This window comes from Arachis hypogaea, chromosome 20 (assembly GCF_003086295.3).
Source record: "Arachis hypogaea cultivar Tifrunner chromosome 20, arahy.Tifrunner.gnm2.J5K5, whole genome shotgun sequence".
NCBI lineage: Eukaryota > Viridiplantae > Streptophyta > Magnoliopsida > Fabales > Fabaceae > Arachis > Arachis hypogaea.
The window spans coordinates 33,456,367-33,471,995 of NC_092055.1; the positions used below are offsets into that span (position 1 = coordinate 33,456,367).

The window sequence follows — 15,629 nt, forward strand, 5'->3', positions numbered from 1 at the left end:
CTGGGTAATGAGCTTGTTTTGGGCCAACAGAGCGTCTACATTGTTTAGCTCCATCACTCCTCTTGTGTTCCCTCTTTCGGAAGCATAGAAGTAGTCGTTTTATGCTACTGTTTCAATAACATCTATGGCTTCCTCAATGGTCTTCTTCTTGTTCAAGGACCCTCCAGATGAATGGTCTACTGCCTTCTTTGACTCATAAGAGAGCCCTTCATAGAAAATGTGCAGCTGGACCCATTCGTTGAACTTGTCAGGTGGATACCTCCTTGTTAAGTCTTTGAACCTCTCTCATGCTTCATACAGAGTCTCACCATCCTGTTGCCTGAAGGGTTGAACCTCAGCTCTCAGCCTATTGATTCGTTGATGAGGGTAGAATCTTGCTAAGAATTTGTTCACCACATCCTCCCAAGTTGTTAAGCTCTCCCTTGGGAAGGATTCCAGCCACTTGGCTACCTTGTCTCTAAGTGAGAAGGGAAATAAGAGCAATCTATAGGCGTCAGGATGAACACCATTAGATTTCACTGTGTCACATATTCTCAGGAAGGTGGACAAATGTTGGTTGGGATCTTCTTGAACACCTCCTTCAAACGAACAGTTGTTCTGAACAAGGGTGATGAGCTGTGGTTTAAGTTCAAAGTTGTTGGCATGGATTGTTGGCTTTTGGATGCTACTTCCACAATTGCCTGGGTTTGGATTAATGTAAGAGTCCAAAACTCTTCTATCCTCCCCAGCATGATTTGCTCCACCTCCTCTGCCATGGTTGTGAGTCTCTTCTTCATGATGATTTTCCATGTTTTCTTCCATGTTTGGTTCAAAGTATTCCTCAAACTGTTCCTCCTCTTCTTCAGCACCAACTACTCATTTTCCTTTTGCCTCCCTCCTTAGTCTAAGGAAGGTTCTCTCTGGTTCAGAATCAAAGGAAGTTGAAGCCCCGCTTCTTCTCCCTGTCATACAACCAACAAGTACAAGCAGAGAAAATAGGTGCAGACAGTATTTGTGTCAGAATTGATGTTAGTTGTGGGTGATGCAATATATCAAACAGTTAGTGGGTTAGCAAATAGAATTGAAAATAACAAAGAAAAACAAAAGAGTAGATGGAGAAGGGAAGAAGTTTAGCTAAAACAAAAAGTAAATCACTCAAACAGAAAAATGAAATTCACAAAATAAAATGCTCAATCTAGTGATCTTCCAATCTAATCATTATTGATGCACAATCAATCCCCGGCAACGGCACCATAAACTTGATGCGGGGAAAACTTGTCTCTCAACAAATCTTCCTTCGGCAAGTGTACCGAAGTTGTCGTCAAGTAAAAACTCACAATAGAGTGAGGTCGAATCCCACAGGGATTGATTGATCAAGCAACTTTAATTAGAAGAATGTTCTAGTTGAGCGAGTCCAGAATTTGGGTTGAGAGTTGTAGAAAATAAAATGGCGGGAATGTAAATAACAGAAAAGTAAATGCTAGAATTAAAGAACTGGAAGTAAATGACTGAAAATAAATTGCAGAATTGTAAATGGGAATGGGGGATTTGCTCATAAAAGTAAATCGCAGAAATTAAAGAGAATGGGTAAGATTAGAGATGGGGAGTTCATTGGGCTTAAGAGATGTTGCAATTCTCCGGATCAAGTTCATTTTCATCTCTTCCTCAATCAATGCACTCATTCATCTCCATGGCAATCTTAAGTGATTGAATTACAATTTCTTGCAATTCAATCTCTCAAATCTTGATCAATAGCCAATTCCTTGGTCAATTGCTCATGAGAAGAGATGAAGTATGGTCATTGATTATACCACATGCATTTCCCAAACCAAGTATTGAGAGGGTTACAGTCACATACCCATCCAAACCCAATTTGGTCCAGCATGAGAAAGCATTTCTAGCTTGACCTCTTCATTCCTCTTCCAAGGTTCAAAAGAGATCCAAGTTTGAATAGCTTCTCTTCCAAGATAACTACTCAATTGGATGAAGATCGAAAGCTTTCAAGTAAAATCAAGAGGAAAGATAGAAGAAGAACAATGAAGATTAGTATTGATCCATCAAATTACAACAGAGCTCCCTAACCCAATGAAAGGGGTTTAGTTATTCATAGCTCTTGAAGATGAAAACAAAGATGGAGAATACATCATAAAACTAGAAATTGCAAAGAAAGTAAAATACAGAGAGTGGTTCTTCAGCCTCCAGTTCTCCTTTACAATTCAAAGCCACTCCTATATATACTACTCTTCTCAGCTTCTAGTTCACTCTTCAAGTCTTGGGCCTTTGGATCTTGAGTTTAAAGCAGTTCCTTTCTTTATTTGGGCTTGGCTTTACTTGCAGAGAGAAAGTGCGGAGTGGGCAGAGACTTAAGCTCAGGGCGTAAGGAGTGTTAATCATTTAGTGAAATTCCAAGTTCGGGAACGTTAGTGACACTTAACATTGTCACTAACGTTCCAATGCACCCCTTTTGCCTCATGTTAAAACCCACGTTAACTAGGTTAACGTGGCTTTTAACGTTGCCTTGTCAACCTTCGAGAACGTTAGTGACACTCAACATTGTCACTAACGTTCCAGTGTGCCCCTTCTTGCTTCACGTTAAAGCTCACGTTAACTAGGTTAACGTGGCTTCTAACGTGGCCTTTGCCATCCTTCGAGAACTTTAGTGACATTCAACATTGTCACTAACGTTCCAATGTGCCCCTAGGTCTCACGTTGGAGTCAACGTTAACTAGGTTAACGTGGCTTCTAACGTGGCCATCTTTTAGCCATCCCAACGTTAGTGACAATGTTGAGTGTCACTAACGTTGGCTCATCCATCATTTCTCATCGTTAGCTTCCACGTTAACCAAGTTAACGTGGAAGTTAACGTGACTCTTGGGGGTTGTGTGGTTGCTTCAACGTTAGTGATAATGTTGAGTGTCACTAACGTTGTCGACAACTCTTCATCCTCTACGTTAGTTCCCACGAGTTAACGTGGTACTTTGCACCATAGGCCAACGTTAGTGACAATGTTGAGTGTCACTAACGTTGGCTTCTCTTCCCCCCTTTAACGTTAGAGGCCACATTAACTAGGTTAACGTGGCTTCTAACGTGGCCACTTATGAGTAATTGCCAACGTTAGTGACAATGTTGAGTGTCACTAACGTTGGCTCAACTTCTCTTCTCCACGTTAGAGTTCACGTTAACTTGGTTAACGTGACTCTGTAACGTGGGCATTGATGGCTTTTTTGAGAGTGTTATTGGCAATCACTTTTCTCATTAATCTTGCAAGTTACCTCCCCTTTTCTTGCTTCTTTTTGGTCTTGAAATCAAGCAACAAAGTGCATCAAAGCTCTAGTCCAAGTCATGAGTAATGCAACATAATATTTGTCACTAAACTTATGCAAAATCCTCATGAAATCATGTAAAATGCACAATGTATGCTTGAGTCAAGGCATAAGTGAATATTTACCCAAAACTAGCTTATTTCCTAAAGAAATGCATGAAACTAACCTAAAAACAGTAAAGAAAAGGTCAGTGAAACTGGCCAAGATGCCCTGGCATCAAGGGTCGATCCCACAGAGATTGTCAGCTTAAAGCAAGCTATGGTTATCTTCTAAATCTTACTCAGGAGATTTAAATGAGATAATTGAATATGTTTATGAAAAGTGAATAACATGAAATAAATGGTACTCGTGATTCAGTAATGAGGAATAGGTTGAGGTTCCGGAGATGCTCTATCATCCGAATCTCTGCTTTCCTACTGTCTTCTTCTCCAAACACGCATGGCATCCTTCAATGGCAAGCTGTATGATCCTCTCGGATGAAAAATACCAGGTACGATCTCTGTACGGCTAATCAACTATCGGATTTCTCATCTCGGATGACAAATACCAGGTACAGCTACCACACGGCTAATCATCTATCGGTTCTCACTAGCGTCGGAATAGGATCTCTCTATCCTTTTGCACACTCTCACTGCGCCTAACATTCGTGAGTTTGAAGCTCGTCACAGTAATCCCTTCCCAGATCCTACTCGGAATACCACAGACAAGGTTTAGACTTTTCGGATCCCAGCAATGCTGCCAATTGGTTCTAGCCTCTACCACGAAGGTTCTAATCTCACGGACTTGGTCCGTGGATCAGAGACCCAAGAGATACGCACTCAAGCTGTCACCCAATGACTACATTGAGCTCAGATAGAATGGGAGTGGTTGTCAGGCATGCGTTCATAGAATTGAGAATAATGATGAGTGTCACGGATCACCACACTCTCTATATTGAAGTACGAGTGAGTATCTTAGAATAGAATCAAGCGTGATTGAATAGAAAACAGTAGTAATTGCATTAATCCATTGAAACACAACAGAGCTCCTCACCCCCACCTATGGGGTCTAGAGACTCATCCCGTAGAAAATACAATATGAGACGTAAAATGTCATGAGTTACAAAATGAATCTCTAAAAAAACTAGTAACTTAGGTTTACAGAAAATGAGTAACTATGTGCAGATAGTGCAGAAATCCACTTCCGGGACCCACTTGGTGCGTGTCTGGGCTGAGCTTTCAAGCTTTCACGTGCATATGCCCAAAGTTGGAGTTAAACGCCACCCTGGCTGCCAAAATGGGCGTTTAACGCCAAGAATTATGCCAGTTCTGGCGTTTTACGCCAGAAAGTTTTTGGCTGGCTTTTAACGCCAGTTTGGGCCATCGAATCTCGGGCAAAGTATAGACTATTATAAATTGCTGGAAAGCCCAAGATGTCTATTTTTCAAGGCAATTAAGAGCGCACCAATTAGGCTTCTGTAGCTCCAAAAAATCCACTTCGAGTGCAGGAGGGTCAGAATCCAACAGCATCTGCAGTCTTTTTTCAGCCTCTGAATCATATTTTTGCTCAGGTATCTCAATTTCAGCCAGAAAATACCTGAAATCACAAAAAAACACACAAACTCATAGTAGAGTCCAGAAATGTGATTTTTGAATAAAACTAGTAAAAACATAATAAAAAGTAATTAAATCATACTAAAAACTATGTAAAAACTATGCCAAAAAGGGTATAAATTATCCGCTCATCACAATCATAGAAAGAGAACAACACATACAAGAATGAAAATAGTGGTCATATGATGCAACCACACAATTAGGCTCAAACCTCACAAGGTTGTGTGTTCTTAGCTCTAAGACTATGTTCCACAAAATAATTCAAGTAAGATTGAAAAACAATATGTTGAATCTAATCAATGGAATGCCCTAAAAGAGATTTCTTGAAAATTTTTGTTGTTTTTGCCAAAATTATTTCCTATGTATGTATGTAGGCTGCGATGGATGCAATTTTAAAAATTTCTAGTTCTTTTCCTAATTTTCATTATCCAAAAATCATCATGAACATTTAGAACAAAATGAACTAGGTACTATACTATTCACAACATCCAATCACAACTTCTATCTATAGCATATATACCAAGCAAAAGCAAAAATACCAAATGCAATAGCTAGAAATAAACTATGAATAAGTTAAGGTATATGTACCAGAAGAAAATGCAATGCCATAGTCAAAAGTACTATTATATATTGCTGGAAAGCCCAAGATGTCTATTTTCCAACGCAATTGAGAACGCGCCAATTGGGCTTCTGTAGCTCTAGAAAATCCACTTAGAGTGTAGGAGGGTCAGAATCCAACAGCATCTGCAGTCCTTTTTTCAGCCTCTGAATTAGATTTTTGCTCAGGTCCCTCAATTTCAGCCAGAAAATACCTGAAATCACAGAAAAATACACAAACTCATAGTAGAGTCCAGAAATGTGATTTTTGAATAAAAACTAATAAAAATATAATAAAATGTAATTATATCATACTAAAAACTATGTAAAAATAATGCCAAAAAGGGTATAAATTATCCACTCATCACAACACCAAACTTAAATTGTTGCTTGTCCCCAAGCAACTAAAAACAAAATAGGATAAAAAGAAGAGAATATATAATAAATTTCAAAAATATCAATGAAGATTAGTTTCAACTAGATGAGCGGGACTAGTAGCTTTTTGCTTCTGAACAGTTTTGGCATCTCACTTTATCCTTTGAAGTTTAGAATGATTGGCCTCCATAGGAACTCAGAATTCAGATAGTGTTATTGATTCTCCTAGTTCAGTATGTTGAGTCTTGAAAACAGCTACTTTATGAGTCTTGGCCGTGACCCTAAGCATTTTGTTTTCCAGTATTACCACCGGATACATCAATGCCACAGACACATGACTGGGTGAACCTTTATCAGATTGTGACTCAGCTTTGCTAGAGTCCCCAATTAGAAGTGCCCAGAGCTCTTAAGCACACTCTTTTTGCTTTGGACCATGACTTTAATCGCTCAGTCTCAAACTTTTCACTTAACACCTTCACGCCACAAGCACATGGTTAGGGACAGCTTGATTTAGCCGCTTAGGCCAGGATGTTATTACTTTGGACCCTCCTGTCCATTAATGCTCAAAGTCTTGGATCCTTTTTATCCTTGCCTTTTGGTTTAAGGGTTATTGGCTTTTTCTGCTTGCCTTTTCTTTTTCTTTCTTTTTCTTCTTCTTTTTTTTTTTCCACTTTTTTTTTCCTTTTTTTTTTGTAAGCTTTTCACTGCTTTTTCTTGCTTCAAGAATCAATTTTATGATTTTTCAGATTATCAATAACATTTCTCCTTTTTCATTATTCTTTCAAGAGCCAATAATTTTAACATTCATAAACAACAAAATAAAAAAATATGCACTGTTCAAGCATTCATTCAGAAAACAAAAAGTATTGCCACCACATCAAAATAATTAAACTAATTTCAAGATAAATTTCGAAATCCATGTACTTCTTGTTCTTTTGCAAATAAAAATATTTTTCATTTAGGAAAGGTGAAAGATTCATGGACATTCATAGCATTAAGACATAGACACTAATGATCATGTAATGAAGACATAAACATAGACAAAACATAAAGCATAGAAACGAAAACAAAAAAGCAAATAAACAAGGAGATTAAAGAACGGGTCCACCTTAGTGAAGGCGGCTAGTTCTTCCTCTTGAAGATCCTATGGAGTGCTTGAGCTCCTTAATATCTCTTCCTTGCCTTTGTTGCTCCTCTCTCATGGCCTTTTGGTCCTCTCTGATTTCATGGAAGATAATGGAGTGCTCTTGTTTGAGGTCCATGAGTGGGCTCTCTTGTTTACTCCATCCTCTCTCTAGTGATGGGCTTTTGAGATGAATCCCTCTATCTCCCATGACTCAGAGTTGGAAGCAACTGCCTTCCCTTTCCTCTTTCTAGAGGTTTCTCCGGCCGTAAGTGCCATTAGTGGTTATGGAAAGCAAAAAGCTGAGCTTTTCCACACCAAACTTAAAAGGTTTGCTCGTCCTCGAGAAAAATAAGATAGAAGGGTGTAGAAGAAGAATGATGCAATTAATTTTTGAAAACTTATTACTGTATACAAGAAGAATTAAAAAGAGTTGAAAAGAATGTGAAAAGATATGTAATTTTTGAAAAATGTTTTGGAAAGAATTAAAAATAATTGAAAAAAAAAGATTTAAAAAGAATTGGAAAAATTATTAATATTTGAAAATAGAAATTGAAAGATGAATTTTTAAAATATGTTTGATGCAAAAAATTATGAATTAAAACATGAAAAATTGAAAAAAATTGAATTGGAAACAAAACTACCTCCCTTGTGTCATCCTGGCATTAAACGCCCAGAATGCTATCCATTCTGGCATTTAACACCCACTTGACTGCCTCTTTGGGCGTTTAACGCCCAACCAGATACCCTGGCTAGCGTTAAACGCCAGGAATCCTTCTTTACTGGGCATTTTTCTAAACGCCCAGAATGATACCTTTATTGGCGTTTAAACGCCCAAAATGCCTCTTTACTGGCGTTTTAACGCCAGTGAGCCCTTTTTCTCTGTGATTCCTCTGCTTTATGTTCTGAACCTTCATTTCCCTGAGTTATTCACTGAAATGCTTTAGCTAACATGAATAACAAAATTAAATAGACTTATAATTGTTATAAACATCTAATTTTTTATAATGGCTGAGTTGCCTCCCAATAAGCACTTCTTTACTGTCTTTAGCTGGACTTTTTACTGAGCTTTTAATTTAATCGCAGTTTTGAGCACTCTTGCTCAACATTGCCTTCAAGATAATGCTTGACTCTCTGTCCATTAACAATGAACTTTTTGTCTGAGTCAATATCCTGAAGCTCTACATATCCATATGGTGACACACTTGTAATCACATATGGTCCCTTCCACCAGGATTTCAATTTCCCATGGAACAATCTGAGCCTAGAGTTAAACAGCAGAACCTTCTGTCCTAGCTCAAAGACTCTAGATGATAGCTTTCTGTCATGCCATCTTTTTGCTTTCTCCTTGTAAATTTTAGCATTTTAGAAAGCATTGAGTCTGTACTCCTCCAGCTTATTCAACTGGAGTAATCTTTTCTCTCCAGCTACCTTAGCATCAAGGTTTAGGAACCTGGTTGCCCAGTAGGCCTTGTCTTCCAGTTCCACTAGTAGATGACAGGCTTTTCCATACACAAGCTAGTATGGAGAGGTCCCTATAGGAGTCTTGAATGCGGTTCTGTATGCCCACAAAGCATCATCTAGACTTCTTGCCTAATCCCTTCTACGGGTACTTACAATCCGTTCCAGGATTCGTTTTAGTTCTCTATTTAAGACTTCAGCCTGCCCATTTGTCTGTAGATGATATGAAGTGGCCACTTTATGGTTAATTCCATAACGGACTAGAGCAGAGTCAAGCTGTTTATTGCAGAAATGAGTGCCTCCATCACTGATCAGTATCCTAGGGACACCGAACCTGCTGAAGATATGCTTCTGGAGGAACTTCATCACTGTCTTAGTATCATTATTGGATATTGCAATTGCCTCTACCATTTACATACATAGTCTATTGCCACCAGAATATAAGTGTTTGAGTATGATGGTGGGAAAGGCCCCATGAAGTCAATACCCCATACATCAAACAACTCAATCTCTAAGATCCTTTGCTGAGGCATGGCATAACCGTGAGGCAGATTGCTAGCTCTCTAGCAACTGTCACAGTTACGTACAAACTCTCGGGAGTCTTTATAGAGAGTAGGCCAGTAGAAGCCACATTGGAGAACCTTTGTGGCTGTTTGCTCACCTCTAAAATATCCTCCATATTGTGATCCATGGCAATGCCATAGGATTTTCTGTGCCTCTTCTCTAGGCACGCATCTACGGATCATTCCGTCTGCACACCTCTTAAAGAGATATGGTTCATCCCACAAGTAGTACTTTGCATCAATAACCAATTTTTTTGTTTGCTGCTTACTGTACTCCTTGGGTATGAATCTCACAGCTTTATAGTTTGCAATGTCTGCAAACCACAGTACTTCCTGAATGGCAAAGAGTTGCTCATCCGAAAAGGTTTCAGAGATCTCAGTAGGAGGGAGGGACGCTCCTACTACTGGTTCTATCTGGGACAGGTGATTAGCTACTTCGTTCTCTGTCCTTTTTCTGTCTCTGATTTCCATATCAAACTCTTGCAAAAGCAACACCCATCTTATGAGTCTGGGTTTTGAATCCTGCTTAGTGAAGAGATATTTTAGGGCAGCATGGTCAGTATACACAATTACTTTTGATCCTACAAAATAAGATCTGAACTTGTCAATGGCATAAACCACTGCAAGCAACTCCTTTTCGGTGGTTGTGTAATTCTTCTGCGTGTCTGATGAGCGGATAATTCATACGCTTTTTGGCATCGTTTTTAGTATGTTTTTAGTATATTTTAGTTAGTTTTATTATGTTTTTATTAGTTTTTAAGTAAAAATCACATTTCTGGACTTTACTATGAGTTTTTGTGTTTTTCTGTGATTTCAGGTATTTTCTGGCTGAAATTGAGGGACCTGAGCAAAAATCTGATTCAGAGGCTGAAAAAGGACTACAGATGCTGTTGGATTCTGACCTCCCTGCACTCGAAGTAGATTTTCTGGAGCTACCGAAGCCCAATTGGCGTGCTCTTATTTGCGTTGGAAAGTAGACATCCTGGGCTTTCCAGCAATATATAATAGTCCATACTTTGCCCAAGATTTGATGGCCCAAACATGCATTCCAAGTCAGCTCAAGAATTTTGGCGTTTAACGCCAGAACTGGCACAAAAGCTGGAGTTAAACGCCCAAACTGGCACAAAAGCTGGCGTTTAACTCCAAGAAAAGTCTCTACATGTGAAAGCTTCAATGCTCAGCCTAAGCACACACCAAGTGGGCCCAAAAGAAGATTTCTGCATTAATTACCTATTTCTGTAACCCTAGGCTACTAGTTTCTATAAATAGGACCTTTTGCTATTGTATTAAAAAAAAATCTTTTGATCATCCTGGAATCATGTTTTGATGATTGAACCCTCTTTGGGAGGCTGGCCATTCGGCCATGCCTAGACCTTTTGTTCTTATGTATTTTCAACGGTGGAGTTTCTACACACCATAGATTAAGGTGTGGAGCTCTGCTGTTCTTCATGAATTAATACAAAGTACTATTGTTTTTCTATTCAACTCAAGTCTATTTCTTCTCCAAGATATTCATTCGCACCTAAGAACATGATGAATGTGATGATTATGTGACACTCATCACCATTCTCACCTATGAATGCGTGACTGACAACCACTTCCGTTCTACATGCAAACAAGCTTGAATGTGTATCTCTTAGGTTTCTAATCTAAGATTGGAACCTTCATGGTATAGGCTAGAATTATTGGCGGCCATTCCTGAGATCTGGAACGTCTAAACCTTGTCTGTGGTATTCTGAGTAGGATCTGGGAAGGGATGACTGTGACAAGCTTCAAACTCGCGATTGTTGGGCGTGTGACAGACGCAAAAGGATTAATGGATCCTATTCCAACATGATCGAGAACCGACAGATGATTAGCCGTGCGGTGACAGCGTGCGTAGAACATTTTCACTGAGAGAACGGGAAGTAGCCATTGACAACGGTGATGTCCAACATAAAGCTTGCCATGGAAAGGAGTATGAATGATTGGAAAAAGGCAATAGGAAAGCAGAGGTTTAAGAGGAACAAAGCATCTTCATACGCTTATCTGAAATTCCTACCAATGAATTACATAAGTATCTCTATCTTTATCTTATTTTATGTTTTATTCATCTTTTAATTATCAATCCTCCATAACCATTTGAATCCGCCTGATTGAGATCTACAAGATGACCATAGCTTGCTTCAAGCCGACAATCTCCCTGGGATCGACCCTTACTCACATAAGGTTTATTACTTGGACGACCTAGTGCACTTGCTGGTTAGTTGTGCGGAATTGTGACAAAGTGTGATTCACGTTTGAGAGCTCCAAGTCTTTGGCGCCATTGTTGATGATCACAATTTCGTGCACCAAGTTTTTGGCACCGATGCCGGGGATTGTTCGAGTTTGGACAACTGACGGTTCATCTTGTTGCTTAGATTAGGTACTTTTCTTTTTAATTTTCAGAATTTTTAAGATTGGATTCTAGAGTTTTAAGGTGATGTTTTTATCATCACAAAAGCTGATTGATTCTCATCAATTTAGCTGCTGAATGTAATGTCCTGCTGAAGCTTTAGACTAACATTGCATGATTCCTGGAATTCTTATTAAAAGTTTTGAATCTCTTTATTCTCTTTTCCATATAATTTTCAAAAAATCACACAAAAAAAAATTATAAAATCATAAAAATAAAAAATATTTTATGTATGTTAGTATCAATTCTTAAGTTTGGTGCCTTGCATTCATTGTTTATTTGATCTTAGTTACATGTTTTATTGTTTCTCATCATTAAAAATTCAAAAATATTTTCAAAATTGTGTCTTTTCAAGTCAATAATATAGAGAATTGAAGATTCAGAACATTCAGAAGAAGAATTAAACAGAAAAAGCTGGGCGTTCAAAACGCCCAGTGAAGAAGGAAAACTGGCGTTTAAACGCCAGCCAGGGTACCTGGCTGGACGTTTAACGCCCAAAAAGGTAGGATTTTGGGCGTTAAACGCCAGAATGGATGCTATTCTGGGCGTTTAACGCCAGGAGGACACTAGAGGGAAGATTTTGTTTTTAATTCAAACTTTTTTCAAATCTTCATAATTTTTCAAAATCAAATCTTTTTCAAATTATATCTTTTCAATCATATCTCTTCAAAATCAAATTTTTTCCATTTTTTTATTTATTATTATTTTCGAAAATCCTTGCTACAATTAATGATTTACTTCAAAATTTTCAAGTTGTTACTTGCCTATTAAGAAAGGATCAAATTTTAATTCTAGAATCATATCTTTTAATTTCTTGTTAGTCAAGTAATCAACTTTAGTTTTGAAAACTTTCTTCTTTTTAATTTGATTTTCAATTATAACTTCTCAATCATATCTTTTCAAATCACGTCTCTTTCAAAATTAATTTTCAATCATATCTTTTTGATTTCTAATCTCAAAATCTTTTTCAAAAATCACTTAATTTCTTTCCCAATCTTAGTTTTCGAAAATCATCAATCAAATTTTCAAATTTTTTTTTAATTATTTCAAATCTTTTTACTTTAATTTCGAAAATTCTTCCCCTCTTCTCACATCCTTCTATTTAAGGGACTAACACTCCTCCTCAAGGTGCAATTCGAACTCTATCCTTCTTGATAAGTTCGAATTCTCTTCTATCTACCTTCTCCTTCTATTCTTCTTTTCCTCTGACACTTCAAGGAATCTCTATACTGTAACATAGAGGATTCCATACTTTCTTGTTCTGTTCTCTTTCATATGAGCAGGAGCAAGGACAAAAGCATTCTTGTTGAGGCTGATCCTGAACCTGAAAGGACCTTGAAGCGAAAGCTAAGAGAAGCTAAAGTACAACTCTCTGTAGAGGACCTAACAGAGCTTTTCAAACAAGAAGAAGCCATGGCAGCCGAAAACAACAACAATGCCAACAATGCAAGGAAGGTGTTTGGTGACTTTACTATACCTACTCCTGACTTCTATGGGAGAAGCATCTGGTGCACAAATTGTGAATCACACTTTTCACAACTCGTACCACTAACCAGCAAGTGCACTGGGTCGTCCAAGTAATACCTCACGTGAGTAAGGGTCGAATCCCACGGAGATTGTTGGTTTGAAGCAATCTATGGTTATCTTGTAAATCTTAGTTAGGAAGTCAATTATGTTTATCAGTTGAATTGCGAATAAATAAGAGAGCATGGATTAAAGGTTACTTGTTATGCAGTAATGGAGAATATGTTGGAGTTTTGGAGATGCTTTGTCTTCTGAATCTCTGCTTTCCTCTGTCTTCTTGTTCACGCACGCACGTCCTCCTATGGCAAGCTGTATGTAGGGGTTCACCGTCGTCAATGGCTACATCCCATCCTCTCAGTGAAGAATACGCTCACATGCTCTGTCCCAGCACGGCTAATCATCTGTCGGTTCTCGATCATACTGGAATAGGATTCTTCGTCCTTTTGCGTCTGTCACTAACGCCCAGCACTTGCGAGTTTGAAGCTCGTCACAGTCATTCGATCATTGAATCCTACTCGGAATACCACAGACAAGGTTTAGACTTTCTGGATTCTCATGAATGCCGCCATCAATTCTAGCTTATACCACGGAGATTCTGATTAAGGAATCTAAGAGATACTCATTCAATCGTATATAGAACGGAGGTGGTTGTCAGGCACACGTTCATGGTTTGAGGAAGGTGATGAGTATCACAGATCATCACCTCCATCACATTTAAGCGCGAATGAACATCTTAGATAGGAACAAGCGTGTTTGAATGGAAAACAGAAATACTTGCATTAATTCATCGAGACACAGCAGAGCTCCTCACCCCCAACAATGGAGTTTAGAGACTCATGCCGTCAAAGAGTACAAAGTTCAGATCTAAAATGTCATGAGATACAAAATAAGTCTCTAAAAGTTGTTTAAATACTAAACTAGTAGCCTAGGTTTACAGAAATTGAGTAAACTATAACAGATGGTATAGAGATCCACTTCTGGGGCCCACTTGGTGTGTGCTGGGGCTGAGACTTAAGCAATCCACGTGCATAAGGCCATTTTGGGCGTTCAACGCCAGGTTTGGATCCATTTCTGGCGTTGAACTCCAACTTTTAATCCTTTTCTGGCGCTGGACGCCAGAATTGGGCAGAAAACTGGCGTTGAACGCCAGTTTACGTCATCTATCCTTGAGCAAAGTATGGACTATTATATATTTCTGGAAAGCTCTGGATGTCTACTTTCCAACGCAATTGGAAGCACGCCATTTCGAGTTCTGTAGCTCCAGAAAATCCACTTTGAGTGCAGGAAGGTCAGAATCCAACAGCATCAGCAGTCCTTTTTCAGCCTGAATCAGATTTTTGCTCAGCTCCCTCAATTTCAGCCAGAAAAATACCTGAAATTACAAAAAAATACACAAATCATAGTAGAGTCCAGAAATATGAATTTTTCCTAAAAACTAATGAAAATAAACTAAAAACTAACTAAAACATACTAAAAACTATATGAAATTAACCCCAAAAAGCGTATAAAATATCCGCTCATCAGCATCTCAATCCCTACCATTGGAGCAAACAACTTTGAGCTTAAGCCTCAATTAGTTTCTTTGATGCAACAGAATTACAAGTTTCATGGACTTCCATTAGAAGATCCTCATCAGTTCTTAGCTGAATTCTTGCAAATCTGTGACACTGTCAAGACCAATGGGGTTGATCCCGAGGTCTATAAACTCGTGCTTTTTCCCTTTGTTGTAAGAGACAGAGCTAGAACATGGTTGGATTCACAACCTAAAGATAGCCTGAACTCTTGGGAAAAGCTAGTTAATGCCTTCTTGGCAAAGTTCTTTCCACGTCAAAAATTGAGCAAGCTTAGAGTGGAAGTCCAAACCTTCAGACAGAAGGAAGGTGAATCCCTCTATGAAGCTTGGGAAAGATACAAGCAATTGATCAGAAGGTGTCCTTCTGACATGCTTTCAGAATGGAGCATCATAGGCATCTTCTATGATGGTCTATCTGAACTATCCAAGATGTCATTGGACAACTCTACTGGAGGATCTCTTCATCTGAAGAAGATGCCTGCAGAAGCTCAGGAACTCATTGAGATGGTTGCAAATAACCAATTCATGTACACCTCTAAAAGGAATCCTGTGAATAATGGGACAAATCAGAAGAAAGGAGTTCTTGAAATTGATACTCTGAATGCCATACTAGCTCAGAACAAAATATTGACTCAACAAGTCAATATGATTTCTCAGAGTCTGTCTGGAATAAAAGCAGCAACAGGCAGTACCAAAGAAGCTTCATCTAAAGAAGAAGCTTATGATCCTGAGAACCCAGCAATGGAAGATGTGAGTTACATGGGAGAACCCTATGGAAACACCTATAATCCTTCATGGAGAAATCACCCAAACCTCTCATGGAAGGATCAACAGAGGCCTCAACAAGGATTCAACAACAATAATGGTGGAAGAAATAGGTTTAGCAATGGCAAACCTTTTCCATCATCTTCTCAGCAACAGACAGAGAATTCTAAGCAGAGCCACTCTGACTTAGCAACTATAGTCTCTGATCTAATTAAAACCACTCAAAGTTTCATGACTGAAACAAGGTCCTCTATTAGAAATTTGAAGGCACAAGTGGGTCAGCTGAGTAAGAAAATTACTGAACTCCCTCCTAGTACTCT

General features: G+C 38.6%; 2 non-coding genes across 2 annotated transcripts; one reads left to right on the forward strand and one right to left on the reverse strand.

The window, feature by feature from the left end:
* The first annotated feature begins 241 nt into the window (after positions 1–241).
* On the forward strand, positions 242–348 carry LOC112787999 (small nucleolar RNA R71). Its single transcript, XR_003195380.1, has one exon. It is a non-coding gene; the product is annotated as a small nucleolar RNA R71 (small nucleolar RNA).
* A 14,463-nt stretch (positions 349–14,811) lies between these two features.
* On the reverse strand, positions 14,812–14,919 carry LOC112787838 (small nucleolar RNA R71). Its single transcript, XR_003195227.1, has one exon. It is a non-coding gene; the product is annotated as a small nucleolar RNA R71 (small nucleolar RNA).
* Between the last annotated feature and the right edge of the window lie 710 nt (positions 14,920–15,629).